Source organism: Sceloporus occidentalis, unplaced genomic scaffold (assembly GCF_023333645.1).
Source record: "Sceloporus occidentalis isolate IW3139 unplaced genomic scaffold, rSceOcc1.0.p SCAF_5, whole genome shotgun sequence".
In the NCBI taxonomy this organism is placed as follows: domain Eukaryota; kingdom Metazoa; phylum Chordata; class Lepidosauria; order Squamata; family Phrynosomatidae; genus Sceloporus; species Sceloporus occidentalis.
Genome location: NW_028316985.1, coordinates 173768442 through 173786387, shown reverse-complemented (window position 1 = coordinate 173786387; position 17946 = coordinate 173768442).

Genomic DNA, 17946 nt, shown 5'->3' with positions numbered 1-17946 from the left:
TCCTCATGTTGAGGTGGAATCTAATTTCCTTTAATTTGAATCCGTTACTCTGGGTCCTACCCTCTGGATCTGCAGAAAACAAACTTGCTCCATCTTCAGTATGGCAGCCCTTCAAATATTTAAACAAGGCTATTGTATCACTTCTTAACCTTCTCTTCTCCAGGCTAAACATCCCCAGCTCCCTGAGTCTTTCCTCATAGGGCATGGTTTCCAGGCCCTTCACCATTTTGGTCGCCCTCCTTTAGACATGCTTCAGTTTCTCAATATCCTTTTTGAATTGTGGTGCCCAGAACTGGACACAATATTCCAGGTGGGGCCTGACCAAAGCAGAATAGAGCGGCACTATTCCTTCTCCCGATCTAGACACTACACTTCTATTGATGCAGCCTACAATCTCATTGGCTTTTTTAGCTGTCACATCACACATGACATCAGACAATAGAATGAACTAAAATATTTCCAAACCCTTACATTCTTGATATTATTGTGCATCTAGAATGAAAGAAAACTTTTCTACTCTCTTTCTGCTCCAGTTTCTATAGATCATCAAACCCTTTAGTTCATGCATCTAGTTTGATTACTATGGCGGGCTACAGACGGGCAGGGGAAGACGTCTTGGAGGTGTATTCTGCTGAATACGGAGCCTCCAGACCGCCCGCCCCAGGGACGTGCTTCAGATGTTGGGGCTTCCACACGGGGGGCAGTGAAGACGCCTCACCTGGGTCCGTTTCGGACCCATAGCTTCTATACCGCCGCCTCGGAGGACACCGCAAAGAAAGGGGCAGCTTCCGCACGGGCGGCCCAAAACTTTTTTTTTCTTTTGCCGCATGAGAAGTGCGCAGCTGCGGCAGTCTAGCACCAGCCGGCAATTTCCCTTTTGCCGGCTGCGGAATGCACATGTGCAAATTTAAAGTGCCCAGGCCCCTTTAAACTTTTTTCCCTGCCCTGCCCAAGAACAAAGGTGGCCTCCTGCCAGCTGGTGATCAGCTGGTGTTGGCATCCTTGCCCGCTTGCGCATTGCGAGTGCCACCACTGGCATCATGGATGCCTCCTCTCCTTTGTTCCCTGTGGTCTTCCTGAAGCTGCAATCCACAGCCACAGCTGTCGCCGGTGCCACCGCCGTCTTCTCCGCCTCCTCCGCCTCCTCTGCCCCCTCCGCCCCCTCCGCCCCCTCCGGCCCCTCCGGCCCCTGCACCTCCATTGCCGCTGCAATGGAGGTCCCATCATCCACCACCATAACAGCTGTAGACTTGGATGACAGCAGTAGTGATGATGATGATGACACAGAACAGCGCACGGCAGTGGCTGCCATAGCACTTCATCAGGCTACTGTTGGCGGTGCCATGGCCCTGGCCAGAGTGGCACGCCTCCGCCAATGCTGGAAGGTCCCTGCATCCCAAGACTTGTGGGACAACTTTGTGTCAACCATATGGTCTGATGAGCAATGGAGGCATTTCTTCCGAATGCCCCGTGCCCTCTTCCACAGGCTAGTGGGCATCCTGCGCCCAGAACTGGAGAAGGCAGACACAGTGATGAGGAAAGCCATCCCGGTGGAGAAGAGAGTGGCCATTGGTGTCTTTTCACTGGCACACAAGTCCAGCTACATTGTGACGGGGGCGCTGTTTGGGACTGGCGTTGCCACCGTGGGGGAGATCGTGGGGGAGTTTGCCCTGGCCATGGAGAAGCTGCTGCTGTCACGGACCGTGTACCTGGGGAACGCACGTGAGGTAGGGACAGCCAGACCACCTTCCCTTTAATCTTTGGCAGCTCTGTGATATTCTGTGTCAAGTGTCACCCCCTCACTGTACATTTGCTGTTCTTGCTATGGTGCAGTTGCGCACGTGTAAAAGAGTTGTCATCTCAATTCCTCTGTTTCTCTCCCTTTCTTTCCCCCATAGATTATGGATGCCTTTGGTCGCCGCGGCTTCCCACAAGTGGTTGGCCTCATGGACGGGTGCCACTGCCTGATCATACCACCCTTGGGGCTGAGGAATGCCTATGTCAACAGAAGGGGCTCCTATTCTGTCATCCTGCAAGGGACATGTGACCACACAGGAAGGTTCGTGGACGTGGAGCTCGGATGACATGGGTCAGCCCACGATGCCAGGGTGGCACGGAATTCTCTCATCTATGAGGCCATGGAGGCTGGCATCTATGTGCAAGGGAACCCCAGCATCAACATCAGAGGCCAGCAGATCGGGCCCCTGATACTGGCTGACTGTGCCTACCCCATTCGGAAGTGGCTCATGACACCGTTTAAGACCCCCCCAGACTCCCAAACAGAAGCTCTTCAACAAGAAGTTGAATCGCGTGAGGGGGGCCGTGGAGAGATCGTTTGGCAGATTGAAGGCGAGATGGCGCTGTCTCACTGCCCCACTCCTGGTGGCAGAGGAGAACGTGGTGCCCATCCTGGCATCATGTGTCATTCTGCACAACATCTGTGAGACCAAGGGCAGGGTCCTGGATGAGGGCATGCGATATAGGCGCCGTTTTGTGCTGCCCACCTTGGGAGCAATCACGGAGGATGAAGAGAATGCCAAGAAGGCAGCAGGGGAGGATGTGAGGAATGCCCTGGCAGATTTTTTTCTCACAAGGAGAATCTGAAGGATGGCTCCTGTGCCATCATCTGTGATGTCAGAGTGCAATGTCCTGTAATAGCATAAGCACATGAATAAATGTATCCCATTATCCACAGTTTGAGTCTGCCTATCATTCCTGATCTGTGCTGTGGGCATGTTTTGCCACATGCCTGAGGGGGACACACACAAACACACACACACAAGAGGTCTCCTGGCGCCTGTTTTCCTGGGTGAAAAAGATACATCAGCTCCAACTGCCAATTGCCCCTTTGACAATGTATCAATCCCCCTCAAATTCAAGCTTTCCTAATGGCTCATTTGAATGTATCAATAGGGCACCCAGAGGGCATCTATTGGGGGAGAGATTCAAACTGCTCCTCTGAAAGCTATCATTGGCCTAGGACCACCTTGGCCTAACGGCCCTGAGCCACAGGTGCCCATATATACCCGTGCGCAACTGTGCAAGACCCCAGGACGGCGATCAACATGGCAGCGCCACGCAGGAGGGTCCCGGTCCGATTCGCCTATTGGACCGATGAGGAGGTCGGGATCCTCCTGGACTCCCTGATGCCACAGGCAGCTGCGAGGAGGGTGATGGCCAGCACCAACAAGCCCAACCGGGGGCATTTTCTCGAGTCATCTCGTGCCCTCCGAAACCAAGGGTTTCAAAGAACGCTGCACCAATGTAGAGTTAAGTTTAAAACTCTCAAGGCAGCGTTCTTTGAAACCCTTGAGGATTTCGGAGAGGAGCCCCCGGTTGACAGGCGGCCACCATTCTTCTCGCGGCTGAAGGACCTGTGGGTCAGGGGAGATAGGCCCAGACCGGAAGATCGCCGTCCTCCAGGTAAGCCAGAGCTCTTGCCATGCCCTGTCCTCCCCTCCTTGACCCTTCCCTTGCCCTCCTCTCCTTCCTGCATGGTGCCAATGCCATCCCTCCTCTTCCCTTCTGCAGGCGTGCGGCCGAGGCGGAGGCGGAGGGAGGGAGGGCACCGTGCCAGGTTGCCCTCTCCACCATCCTCGGGGGACGAGGATGTCCCCGAGGGTGGGCCACAGCCAGGACCAGCTGCTGTGGCCCCTCCGCAGCCAGAGCAGGCTCCTCTGGTGGCAGGTAGGTCCCTAGGGTGAGGGGTGGGGGTTGCCTGACTGCAGCCCCCACGACACTTGTGCCCTCGTCTGCCATGCCAGCATGGTAACTTGGGCCTTTTCTTCCTCTTTTGCAGGGCTTGAAGTCCTTGCTGCTGTCGCCGCCGCTGAGGAGCCTGGCCCGAGCCGCCGCCTGCCAGGGGAGCCAGGGGACTTGGCCCTTGATGCCAGGACCCTGGATCCAGTCCTCCAAGCCTGGCAGCAAGGTAAGTGTGGAGGTGAACCCAGGGAAGGGAGCGGGGGCACCCAGAAACCCTGCCTGTGGGAGTGGGTGATGGGCTCCACAGGCTGACCCTAACCATCCTCTTTCTTTTCCCCCCACAGAGAACCGGACGGAGCGGAGGTTCTCTGCGCTGGAGGAGAAGGTGGACAAGCTGGCGGAGAGAGTCTCCTCCATGGAGGAGACTCTGCAAGAGATCCTCCGCCGGCTGCCCGCCCCACCGCCTCCTCCCCCTCCCTGAAGCAGCTTCCCTCCCCTGCCCCCTCTGCCATCCCCCCTTCACCACCACCCCCTTCACCATCCCCCTTCCCTATGTACATATTGTAAATATGTAAATACAAAAGTTTTTAATTATTGTTAATAAAAAAGTTTATTTTTAAAAAAAATTGTGTGGTTCATTATGCGCAACTGCGGCAGTGTGGCTGTGAGTGTGAATGTGACAGCTTAGGCGCAACTGTGCAGTCTAAAGCTAGGCAGGAGTGCTGGGAGGTAGCAATGTCCAAACTCTGTCCTTCCAGGCGTTTGGACTTCATCTCCCAGAATCCCAGGCAAGGTGAAGTCCAAACGCCTGGAAGGACAGAGTTTGGACATTGCTGGTTTGGGGACCAGTGAGCCAGGCATGGTGGGAGGAGAGAACAGGAAGGGTAGACTAGAGTAGATAGGGCTGGGAGGGAACACATGCCCTGGGAGGCGAAATGATGTCTTTATGGGACATCATGGGACCTAGTGCCTTGTCAGTGCTCCCTGCCCCTTGATCCCAGGCCCCCTCTAGTTGCCCTTTGCCTTTGGGGGCGGGGTGTGGGCGGTGGGACTGCCACAGAGTCACTGAAGAGGCTGGAGGATGGCCCAGCAAGAGGCTGCTGAGCTGGTTCCACCTCCATGGCAACTCCTTGCTCCTCAGCTGGAAGGATTGCTCTTGCTGGGGGCTCCTGCTGCCCTACTCCTTCCTCCACGACCCTGGGGACAGCCCTGGCTCTTCCAGCTCTTGCTGGGGGCTTCTGCTGCTCAACCCCTTCGTCCACGACCCTGGGGACAGCCCTGCCTCTTCCACCCTGCTCCCTACGTACCCTTCTGCGTCTCTGGCCACCCTGCCCTCCCCTCATGATCTCCAGCATTTGCCCCATCAGAACAGTCTGCGCTTCCAAGGTGGTGTTGAGTCGCCTCTGCTCCTGGTCTGACCTGTCTATTGATCTCTCCTGGTTCTGAACGGCCCTCTCTTGAACTTCCACTGCCCTCACTTGCACTTCTAGGTTCCTCTCTTGAAATCCCAGTGCCCTCACATTAACTTCTAGGTTCCTCTCATGAACTCCCAGTGTCCTCTCTTGAAATCCTAGTGCCGTCTCTTGAAATCCCAGTGTCCTTTCCATGAGCTCCCTGCGGGACTGTCTGCCCCTCTCCCTGTCCTCAAAGGCTCGCTGCCCCTGCTGCATCAGTGCTGCCATGTGCTCTTCTGAGCAAGCCTTGAGCTGATCCACATAGCTTTTAGCTTTTATCCAAAGATAAAGAAACTTAAGAAAAAGAGTGAACAGTAAAGGCCTGGAAATTGTCCCTGGGAGAGCATACTAAACAGAAACACTGTCATGCCCCTTTTTGAGAGTTCAGCTTCTGATGATGAAGCAGATCCAGCCATCTGGGGGCCCCACTGGAAGTTTGGGCTCTGTAGATGAAGCTGACTTGCCACTTAAAGCCCTGCATGGGCTGGCCCCTCTTTATTTAACTGATCTTCTCTCTCCCTACATCCCTATTTGCACTCTCCACTCTGGTAGCCAAAGTCTCCTCTCTCAACCCAGGATCTTCTCTGCCCCGTCCCGGATCCATCCCTTCTCTCTTGCTGCCCCTCATTCCTGGAACCTTCTTCCTCTACATGCACAGCTCATCACTTCCCTAGCCAGTTTTAAGGCTGAGCTGAAAACCATATGGTTTAGGGAAGTGTTCTCAAGGAATTTGTGATTGTCATCTGGCTGTCTGATAATGTTTGATGTGATTTGCTTTTATATCTGATTTTTTTTAACTTGTTTTTTCTTTCCTATATTGTAATTTTATCTATTCCTCTATCCAATTGTTATTACTGTTAGAGTGTACGCCTCGGGCAGGCTTTTATATATTCCTTAATTTTACTGACTTTGTACAGCGCTGTGTATAATTATGTTGTTTAATAACTTTTTAAGGGGGGAGGGAAATATATTGTTTTTATGCTGTATGTTATTTTAATGTTGTAAACCGCCCGGATTGGTTCACCACAGGGCGGTATATAAATAAAAATTTATTATTATTATTATTATTATTATTACAGCGCTTTAGAAATAAAGTTTAATAATAATAATAATAATAATAATAATAATAATAAATCCTGGAATTTCATAGGATGCAGCTATGAAGATTAAAGTGGAATCATAGCACTATAATTGTCTAGTACGAGCAGGCACCTAGTCACAGTTCCCAAATTATAATGATACATAATCTATTACTGTTTAAATTATAGTCGTTATTTCCAAATTTGCACTAAACTAAGGTTGTCATATTTAGACATGTCATTATGTGATGTGACTCATTGGAAAAGATGATCGTTTCTGGCAAAGTAGAAGGCAAGAGGAAAAGAAGAAGATTGTACAACGGGTGGATTGATTCAATCGAGGAAGCCATGATCCTGAGTTTGGAAAACTGAGCCGGGCAGTTAATGGTCAGAGTTCATTCATAGGGTCACTGTAAACTGAAAATTTGATGGCAAATGACAACAACAGCAAATTAACATAAGTAGATTTTATGTAGAACAGTGCCATCTTTTGTGTGTGTGTGTGTGTGTGTGTGTGTGTGAGAGAGAGAGAGAGAGAGAGAGGACTATATTAGACTCATACGCCTGTTACAGACTGCCAAAATAAAGCTGCTTCGGGTCTCTTTGGAGGTATGCTATTTAAATGATGCATGGGTCCTAAGAGTCCGGAGGTCGCGCCAAAGCCACACTCCATTCCTAAGCAGTGGAGTGCAGCTTTGGTGCAGCTTCCGGATTCTTAGGGTGCATGCATCATCTAAACAGCATACCTCCAAAGAGACCCGAAGCAGCTTTTTTTTGGCAGTCTGTAACAGGCCACTGACTTTTTAAATGCAGCCATAGTAGCCACTCCACATGGAATTTTAATTATTTTAATTATGATAAGCCAGTTTCCATGACCCTGTTGGACAACTAATTCTCCTAGTAAAGCTACCTGAGCCAGGGCTACCATTGAAGAGAGTGAAGTAAGCATCTAGTAAGCAGATTTCAAAATATTGCTCTTTTGAGCTATAGCTACCAGATTCCACAAGCCAACACTGCTAGTGACCATGCTGGATGAGCATTCTGAGAGTTGTAGTCAAAAACAGTCTTTTAAACTCATGCGACATTGATTTCCATCCATTAGTTCTGCATACAAACAAAACACTTGTGTTCATTGTAAAAAGGACTATCTGCCAATCATTTTAACTGAACCACCTAGGCTTTGTAATGAAGGAGCTGTCTATTTAGACCAAGTCATCACATGGTAGAAGACCTTATCCTGCAAACCCCATGATACAAAGCCCTACTTTTCTAGACATAGAAACTTACTGCTGCTGTGGCCTAATAACTGTATTTACCTTCTGCTCTGTATTCAAGAGCCTTTTGGATTTATTGAATAGTAAATATGGCAGCCTTATTTGCCAAACTGTGAATATCTCTGAAGATGCCAGCCACAGATGCTGCCAAAACCTCAGGAATAAACTCTTCTAGAACATGGCCACATAGCCCGAAAAGCCCACAAAAAACTATGGATGCTGGCCATGAAAGCCTTTGACTTCCCATGTGAATTATGTTGTCAACTTTTTTTCTGGCTTGACTCCTATACATTTTGTAACTGCTTGCCATGCATAACTTCTATTTCTTCTATTTTTACTGAGACAGACTAACACTTGCTGGAAATGGTCATAAATGTAACAGTAGAGTTTTTCTGGTTTGGAAATACATTAATAGAGAATAACTTTACTCGTTGCCTTCTCTGTGTGAAGCAACAATGAACAATACAGTACAGGGATCCCACTAGATACAAAAAAATGCACACAAAATATTTTATGAAATAACCAGGGATGCCCATTGGTGTAAACAGAGAACCTTTTTCTCACCCATCTGTGACCACATCTCATGGCATAGGAAAGTTACCTTTTCACTTTTCCAAAAGTGCCGACAGCCTGTCTCTACACAGTATTGATACTAGTGAAGGGAGATGTGATTATATATATATATATATTGTGTGTGTGTGTGTGTGTGTGTGTGTGTGTGTGTGCAACAGAATGTTGCATTGTGAGATGCTGCTATGCAGGATACTCTACTCCATTCTTCATTTTACCCCCCATGCACCAGTTAGTTGGCATTCCATAGCACTTCACATGCCACCCCAGTATGCCCAGGTTTTGCCAGTGTTGAAGTTCTTAATAATTTTCTGATACTACTGCAATAATACTAAAGGATGGTTATCTCTTGGGATCCATTGTGTGTTTGAGTGTTAGACTACAACTCTGGAGATCAGGGTACAATTCCCCACTCAGCCTTGGAAACTCACTGGGTGACCTTGGGTAAGTCACTACTAGCTCCAGGAAACCCTATGATCAATTCACCTTAAGGTTGCCATAAGTCACAAGTGACTTGAAGGTACATAACAACAACATGGATACCTCTTACACACAAATGGTGCTGTTGGGGCTACTTTAGTAGCCACACTCACTTTTCTATACACTTGCCAGCATTTGCCACTTGCCAACATTTCACAGATGAAAACCAGGACACACACATGGTCAAAAGGATGCAGCCAAGCAACAAAAGTTAAGCAGTATTGAAGAAGAAAAACACATACAACTATTATTTTAAGCAGACATCCTGGAAATAACGTCCTGAGTTTAAGGAGGACAAGACTCTGCCTGTCTTCTCCTCTCCCTCAATAGAGCAGAAACTACTTTTGTACTTTGAATGTAGCAACTAAAGCAAGCCAAGGACAAAAGGGGAAAGTGGGAGGAAGAGAGAGAAAACAGGACATTTTAAAGGCAACTGAGAAAGTGGGACAGCAGACGATTAAACGGAGCTGTCCCTGCCAAACTGAGGTAGTTGGAGGGTATGCCTTTTGAACACTGGTAAAAAAAAAGCAGTAATGGTTTTTAGGGTGCTTGAGCCACCAATGTTGGTTAGCAAGGTAGCCAGTTATGTCCACCACACAATACCCTCCTTCATAAGGTTCATGAGGGGTGAAGTTGGGAAGAGTCTGTCAACCTAAAGGAACAGAATGTCCAACATATGCTGTGGTTCCAGTTTTGCCAGCCAATTCATCAAGCAAGCCAAGAGCTGGATTTGTTTTGTTTTCTCTGTTGTTCCAGCAAAAGGAATACCACTGTCCAAAGTGGCGCCTCATCCCAGCTGGAAAGGAAGGGAGAAATTCCTAAGAGAAGACATATTTGAGTAACTTTGCTGAGCTGAGCAAGCACACATTATTAAATTATGCATTCTCCTGTTTGACACTTTCCCAAATATTGCTGCTTTCAGCAACTCTTCTTAGCAGGCTCTGTGTAAAGAAAGCTGTGAAAAGCAAGAGAAAAAACTGGGAAGCAGCAATGTAGAAACGACTTCTTTAATGTCTTCAAGTTTATATATGAAGCTAAAAAATAGATAAAAAATACTGTTTTTAAAAGATGCTTAAATTGATTGATTTATTGATTGATTGATCAATTGACTGAGTGATAGTTATTCCTTCTCCTCTTCAAAGCCCTACTCTGCCACCTTTTTATGGTTGTAAGTGACACTGAGCTCTTAAAAGATTGTGCAACTGATGTACAACTTTTAGTAGGCTCTACCCAAGCTGGTAAGGCTTTGAGTATAGTCCCAGTGAAAGACTTCACATCTGTGCTTCTGAAAAACTTACAGGGAAAAAACAGTTGTAGCCAAGGGGTACAAATATAGCACCAGACCCAGGCATATTGGGGAGAACAGTTGCTGGACTCCTACATCTGATAGGTTTAGATTAAGCACTGCTGCAGTAGACTTCTTCTGAATTAAAATGGACAGCTCTGGTGATGCAAGCAGTCTTAAATCTGAATGCTGAGCCACAGGTTAAAGCACTCAAGCCGGAAAATGTGTAGGTGGCTAACTGCCCATCGGGCAGAGCTTTGCCTTAAGTGATCATCTGGGCAAGTCACACTCTCTCAGCCTCAGAGATGGCAATGGCAAACCCCTTCAGAAGAAATTTGCAAGAAAACCCCATGATAGCCTCACCTTGAAGTATTACCTTCAAATCAGAGATGACTTGAAGGTACACAACAACAACAACTGTTCAGACAATAATTGTTGAGCCACTTCTTGAGCAGCAAGAATCTTCACAAGCTAGAACAGGAATGGACCCTCCAGGTGTGGCTGGATATGATCTTCCAGCATTCCTTATGACTCTGGTCCATGCCCTAGTGGTTTCGCGACTAGATTATTGTAACCTCCTTCTAACAGGGCTTCCTCTTTCACACCTGCATCCTTTAATCTCTGTCCAGTATTCAGCTGCCCGTATTGTCACATCCGCTCGCCGCTTTGACCATGTTTCTCCTCTTTTATCCTCCCTTCATTGGCTCCCCTTCCCCTTCCACATCCGGTACAAGCTTTTGATACTGACTTTCAAAGCCCTCCATGGGTTGGCCCCTCCTTACTTATCTGACCTTCTTTCTCCTTACATTCCTACTCGCACCCTCCGCTCTGGTAGTCAGGGTCTCCTGTCACAGTGTAGGACTACCACTGCCCCCTCCCGAATTCGTCCTTTCTCGCTTGCTGCCCCTTACTCCTGGAACCTTCTTCCCCCACATGCACACCTCATCACTTCTCTACCCAGTTTCAAAACTGAATTAAAGACTATATTGTTTAGAGAAGCATTCCAAGAGGTGAGCCCCTCTCTGACCCAGGAAGCCTCCTTTTAACCATCCATCAAGAAGCCAAGCCCTTCCTCCAGTCCATCTGCTTTGGTCCAGGCCTCGGAGGTGGAGAAGATCTGCTGGACCTGATCCTATTCCCCACCACCACTCCATTCTCCTTTTGTGTCGTGTCTTTTAGAGTGTAAGCCTGAGGACAGGGAACCGTCTGACTAAAAAAATTTATGTACAGCGCTGTGTAAATTTACAGTGCTTTATAAATAAAGGTTAATAATAATAATAATAATAATAATAATAATAATAATAATAATTCCTTATCATTGGCTATGGCAGCTAGGTCCAAGAACATCTGGATGGACATACTTTGTCCACTCCTGGAGTATCACACATATCCTTCCCATCCACCATAATTCAGATGTCCATTTTGAACTATAGTCATCCCTCTATATCCACAGATTTTGCATCCACAAATTCAACTATCCATGGCTTGATTTTTTAAAATTAAAATCCCAAAAGGAAACGTTGGTTTTGCCGTTTGCCATTTTATATAAGGGACACCATTTTACTAGAACCACTCTTTTACTCTTTTCTTTACCAGGGACTCCTTTGCTTTGGGTCCTGTCACACGGCTGCACCACTGTAGGAGGAAGTGGGCTTAGCAGCCTTCAAGCCTTCATGGACTCCCTATGAGGACATTGTGGCCCCCTGGAGATCTGTGGACCACTGTACTAAGAACCACTTTACTATGCCATTGTAAATCATGGTACTTGACACCCACAGATTTTGGTATCCATGGGGTGGTGGTTCTAGAACCAAATTCCAGCAGATACCAAGGGCCCACTGTATTCTACCCCTCCAGAAGACTTTGTGAACTGCCTAAAGCATCATGCAATGCACTATTTAAAAGTGCCATTTAGAAGGACCCATAAGAACTGCAGCAAAATATTGCACTTTGGAGTATTTTTGTTCAGGGTTCCGTCCAGACAGTCAATCATGCCCTTTTCCAGGATACTCCATTTTATGACTGCTTCCTTCTTTGAATGTCACCCTGCATAAATATGTGTTGATGGGAGGATCTCCCACTTTATTTCATGGAATTATAGAGTTGGAAGAGACCACACGGGCCATCCTGTCCAATCCCCTGCCATGCAGGAACTCACAACCAAAGTACCCTTAAGAGATGGCCATCCAGCCTCTGTTTAAAAACCTCCAAAGGAGGAAACTCCACCACTCTCCAAGGGAGTCTGTTCCACTGTCAAACAGCTCTGTCATTGTTTTTTCCTACTTCTGCAGACTTTAGGGTTACCATGAGTCTGTCAATGCCTCCCTCTTGAAGGAAGCTGTTTCAGATTTGATTATATAAGCTTTGGAATTTCCCCCTGTTCTTGGAAAGAAAGATACAATAATAAGATTAAATATTTTGCTTCCTTTTCCTGTCACACAAAATCACTTCCCTAGGGACTAAAAAAAGTAACTCCTCTCTTGATTAGAGATGATTGTGAGACAACCAACAATTATTGCCTTTTCAAGAGCATGAATGCCTATTAACAGATCAGAAGGTGTGAGGATATCTTTGTGTGTGTGTGTGTGTGTGTGTGTGTGTGTGTGTGTGTGCTGCAGAATTACTGCGAATGGTACTACTATATGAAGTATGTCAGTGGTTCTCAGACTTTGAGCCCCTAGGGCTCCTCTTTAGATCTACCTGTACAGTTGGCCTTCCACATCCACGACTTTGACTTTTGTAGATTTGATTATTTGCGGTTTTGATTAATATGTCCTTTCTAGGAATCTCTATGTCCTCCAGTGCAACTCTGCCAGAAGCTGATGGTAGACTTGTGCTCAAGAACCTAGAAGTTCCTTGAGAAAACACTTCTCTAGGCATTTGTAGGTCCTCCAGCATGATTCTATGATCAACCTCTGGCAAATGTTGACAATGGAGGACCTGGAGATTCCTAGAGAGATGTCCTCCAGGTAAAAAACATATTTTTTTTATTTGTGATTTTTCCACATTCACAGGTGTCCTTCAGCCGTAACCCCAGTGAATGTGAAGGGACCACTGTATATGTCGACGGGGGGCTCTCAACGTAGTATATTGGACCCTCGATATCTGGCGGGAGTGTGATTGCAGGCCCCCTATCACAGATAGAAAAAAACATAGATGCTCAAGTCTGTATTTAAAATTTAGATTTACCTGCTGTGATTGACAGCAGCCAGGCTGAGAAGCCATCTCAGAGCAGTTAGGAAGACTGTGGCGGCAAGGTCTGGACACAAGGGAGGGACACATTCTTCTTGTTTCTGCTGTGATTTGCCACAGCCTCCTGCTTTGGGGGTTAGGAGGACCCCTCTTCCAGGAGTGCACCCTACTCCCGAAGCTGGAGCCTGTTGTCTCCCATTCACACACCAGCCTTCTGCTTTAGGAGTTAAGAGAAGGAGGAATCCCTGGATTCTTCCTGCACCCGACTCCTGTCTCTTGTGTGGCTCTTGTGTGCGGTGGGAGAAAAAAGATTAAAAACAGAGTTGGCTTAAAATCCCTTTTTCTCACAATGCTCTGGCACCACTCTGCATTGCCTAGGAGGGAGGCTTTTGCCTCAACATTCCCCAAGCTCTGGGACTTCTGTATCAATTTTCTTGGGGAAACTGGATTTTAACCAACTCTATTTTTTGCCTTCCTGCACACAGTGAGATCACTGGGCTTCCCCCCACCTCAGCTTGTGACTCAGTGGAGCAACCTTTGCTCCATCCCTACACACACAAGACCCAGCATCCCCACCACACCCTGACATTCACTTCCTTATGCCGAAAGAGATGCTGAAAAAGCATCCTAGAGCCTCCTTTCACTGGAGGGCGAGTCACTTGGTTCCTGAGGTCAGCACCCCCCTTGAAAAATTGTCACGCCTCCCAGGGGTGTGTGCCCCACTATTTGAGAATTTAGTGACATCTTTGCAAAATTGTGGATCTGTGTATACCATGCACCTATTAAACTTGCAATATAATTTTTCAGCATAACAATGGTAGCTCATATGAATTAAAAGAACTGAGAAGAGCCAGCATGGTGTAGAGATTTGAATGTTATGACTCACAAGAGACAAGGATTTAAATCTTTCCTCAGCCTTGGAAATGGACTGGGTGACTTTGGGCAAGGCATGCTCTCTCAGGCAATAGCAAACCTCCTCCAAATAAATGTTGTCCAGAAAACCCTTCGATAGGCGTGTTGTGAGTTGATGTGACATGAAGGCATGTAACAACAAAGAAAATGCATTATCCAGATTTGACATCAAAGGGAGCTAATAACAAAATAGACCACTAGGGGGCAGTAGTGCAACAGTTTGCATATTATTGTCTGTTAATTCCATCTTTTCAAAGCAACAAATGTGCAATAAATTAAAGCTAGTTAATTAAATGCATTAATTTTTTCCTCCTACTAACCAGGATGACAATAAATTAATTTTGGAAGTCAGCAACGTACAGTGTAACTAATTAATGTTAAAATTATGTTCTATGCTCTGCTCCTGTTACTAGATACTCAGGGCTCTGGATCTGTGCCAATAGATGGATTGAGGAGTAAAAAAATAAAGAATGACACTAAACTCATCCTGACCATACTGTGCAGCATCTTCACAATGATATTGCCTACCAAAGGGAAGAGATAACTTGTTTTCCTTCATGTCATTTCTTTTTTATATATAAAAATTTTATTAAGTTTAAAACACAAAACAAAGCAAGATTTACATTCTTAAACATTGCCATGCAAACAATCTACAAAATTACATCAGAGAAGGTCTTTCCCTGAACCAGAGCTACAGTGGACCCTTGCCTTACGTGGGGCATCCATTCCGGACCCCCCCCCCCCGCGTAAGGCTAATTCCGTGTATGCTGGAGCCCCATTCATTTGAGTGGGGCTTGTGCGCATGGCGGCGGTGCAGGAGTGCATGGGGCACCATGGGCGCGTGCCCTATTCATTTGAATGGGAAGCGCCGCCCCGCGCACTCCCTGCAGCTTGACCACATACACTCAAGTCTGCATAAAGCACACCCGCTACCCGCTCCTATAACCTTCCAAGAATATAAACCAATCTTCCCTTAAAATTTCTTCATCACTCAGTCTTACATCTACCACTCCGATTTCCTTTTCCCTCTTTTCTTGTTCTCTTGTCTTTCTTCATTATCTTCTTTCTACACTATTCTTTCACTCTCCAATCACACCTACTCATACCTTCTTCACTTTCTTAACCTTCTACCTCCACACTCTCTCTCCAATCTCTTCTCTGGGCGTACTCTTCTTTGCTCATATTCAGTTTAACAGCCTCTCTCCCCACTCACATACTAGAACTTCCACCACATTGATTTATGAAGCATTCTCACATACCAATGGCATATATATGTTTGTCCTTGGTTTCCACTCCACTAAATGACTTTGGGTAAATCACACTCTCTTGGCCTCAGAGGAAGGCAATGCCTATGACAAACCAACTCTAAACAAATATTTCAAAAAAACAAAAACAAAACCCATGATAGCATCACCTTAGGGTTGCCATATGTAGGAAACTACTTGTATGCACACAACAATTTTCTACCTAAAACTCTCTTGCCTGAGACACCATATTCTTAAATCTCATTTCCTGCTCTGATTATTTTTCACTTATCTTTCCCTTTCCTTGGCTTTCTTGTGAAATTTGCAGCATTTCCAAAGCAGTGTTGATAAAGAAAAACCTGCTTTCTTCACACACAAAAAAGGGAGTTTGTGCAGGAGAAGGAGACATGAAACCTAATCTTGCCTGCATACATTCTGCGCCCTTTAAGAGGAAAACAGATTAATGGTTCCTTTATTTCCATCAAGGTTAGAAGAGTGATAAGGTTGAAAAAGTCTGTCCCTGACCAACAGATGATCCTGTCTCACATATTCCCTGGTTATTTAAAAAACAACAACACATCATTCTTTCATGTTGTTAGACCTGGAAACGTCCTCAAAGTAAAAGAGTATAAATAAAATCAACCCTTGTATGGAATCAATGGTTTTGAATTACTATATAAGAAATTAATTTTTATTGATTTTAGAATATCTGGTACAGTCGGCCCTCCATATGTATGGCTTCTTTATCCATGAATTCAACCATCCACAACTTGAAAATATTAAAATATATAAATTCCAAAACGCAAACTTTGCTTTTGCCAATTTATATAAAGGACACCATTTTATGCCATTGTCTATAATGAGACTTGAGCTTCCAAGGATTTTGGTATCTGCGGGAGTCCTGGAACCAAACCACAGCAGATACCAAGGGCCCACTGTATTTAAATTGCTATTGATTTTATGTTCCCTCGGTTGATAAAATACCAGTGACTAAAGCTGTTGGTTACAAAACTTGAAGAAGTGTTTATTTTTGGAGTACAATTGTCAGGAGCCCAATTATTGCCAGTGACCATGATGGCTAGGGGATTTTTTTTTTTAACCTGAGAGAACCCATCTTTAGGAATCTCTAGGTCCTTAGCACAACTGTGTGGTCAATATCCCTGGAAGGTGACCACAGAACCATGCTGGAAGACCTACAAATGCACAGAGAAGTATTCGCTCTAGAAATGTTTAGCTGTTCCAGTTCAACGTCTGATGAACGGAGGCCATAGAATGGACCTAGAGATTCCTTTGTTGTTTTGTGCCTTCAAGTTGTTTCCAGCTTATAGCAACTCTATGGCAAACCTATCCTGGGGCTTTCTTGGCAAGTATCTTCAGTGTTGGACCATGACATGGGAGTCTAGGGTTTGATTTCCCACTGGGCCATGAAACCCACTTGGTGACCTTGGGCAAGTCACATGCTCTCAGCCTCAAGGCAAGGTAATGGCAAACCTCCTCTGAACAAATCTTGCCAAGAAAACTCCATGATAGCTTCACATTAGGATCTACTTAAGTCAAAAATGACTTAAAGACACCCAACAACAGATCTTCAGAGGGGGGTTGCCATTGCCAAGAGATTCCTAGAGAGAACCTATTAATCAAATCCATGAAGAATCCAAGCTGCAAATGTGTTGGGCCCACTGTACTTAGATCCAAGAGCTCTCAATCCTGGGAATAACCTGAACCTTTATCCAGCTCTCCACCAAGAAAGGGAGGGGAGGAGGAATTATCCCCTTGAGGGAGCATGTCCATGGCCAAGGGTTTTGCCTGTGCTTGTAGTACAGTCAATCCTGCTTCAGCCTGGGTTGCATCCACACTACCAAAACAATCCAGTTTGACACCACTTGAATTAACATGCCTGAATGTCATGGGATTCTGGGAATTGTAGTTTTGTGAGACATTTTAGCATTCTGTGCCAGAATGTTCTGATGCCACAACAGACTACAGTTCACAAAATTAAGAATTAAGCCATGGCAGTTAAAATGGTGTGAAACTGGATTATGTCTGCAAAGTGGATGCAGCCCCATTCATGTCCCTATTTTTTTCTAGAGTAAGAGAATTGGAGCAAGAGCTGCAACAGGTTAAGCAAAAGAAGGGGAGAACTTGTGAGCAAAACCTTTGCAAAGCAAGCTTGCTTTCCCTCTGTATAGTGTGGGGAACTTGTTACCCTTGCTTGTCTCCCAATGGGAATTTGCATGGTCTGAGCAGAGGTGAGATTCCTCTTTATATATACAAACCATATTAAAACAACTTGCAATATATCGTTCTGTTTTCTGCCTTTGCAGAGAATGTTGGGCCCTCTATACACCAAACAGGGAAGGAATTAGATCAAATGGTGTTTTTTCTTCTTTGGAAAAACAAAAAGAATTTTTTTAAAAAATGCACTGAATATTTTTTCCATGATTAATCTTATTGTGTGTTCTGTGGTACTTGGTTTCATTGCTTTTAAAAGTAAATCAGATGACAACATAAGGAAAGCAGCAAGCAAACAGACGGTGGTTAATACTCACTTTTTTAGGTGGAGGGTGATTTGCACGAGAAGGGTGATATCTCCGGAGAAGGACCCATCAGGTAATGTGGCAGAACTGGGGCAATGATGGGTAATACTTTCTTGACATGGTTATTATTTAATCAGTGTTTGCCTTTGGAAACTTTACCGTGGCTTCCAGCATTAAAATATGCATTGGTTGGGGACAAGATCTGTTAAAAATTGGC